We start from the raw sequence: 592 nt of genomic DNA on the forward strand, positions 1-592 counted from the left end.
AAAGGATTATAAACACATACACTAGACACCGTACACTCTAAACCCTAAACCCTAATAAACCCTAAACCCTAATAAACCCTAAACCCTAATATACCCTAAACCCTAAACCCTAAACCCTACTTACAGTGGAGAAACGAAAGTGCTCATCTATTACCTCCTCCCATAGATCCAGAGAATACTCGTCTGCATGCAGCAGCAAAAAAATAAAATAAAATAAAATAAATAAAAATAAAATAAAATAAAATAAAATAAATTAAAATAAATAAAAATAAATGCTATATATAAAAATAAATGTTATAAATAAAATAAACGAAGAAAGATAAACAAAACAAACAAAACCAATAAAATAAATAAAACAAAAAACATAAAGCAAAAAAATAAAAGAAAACAGACAGAATAAATAAAACAAAAAAAAATAAAAACAAAATAAAATAAAACAAAGAAAACAAAACAAACCAAATAAATAAAACAAAACAAAATAAAAACAAAATAAAATAAAACAAATAAAATATATAAAACAAGAACTGAACAAAAACAAAATAAAATAAAACAAATAAAAAAAAAAAAAAAAAAAAAAAAAAAAAAAAAAAAA

Source organism: Eimeria mitis, genomic scaffold (assembly GCF_000499745.2).
Source record: "Eimeria mitis Houghton genomic scaffold, Emh_scaff1343, whole genome shotgun sequence".
In the NCBI taxonomy this organism is placed as follows: domain Eukaryota; phylum Apicomplexa; class Conoidasida; order Eucoccidiorida; family Eimeriidae; genus Eimeria; species Eimeria mitis.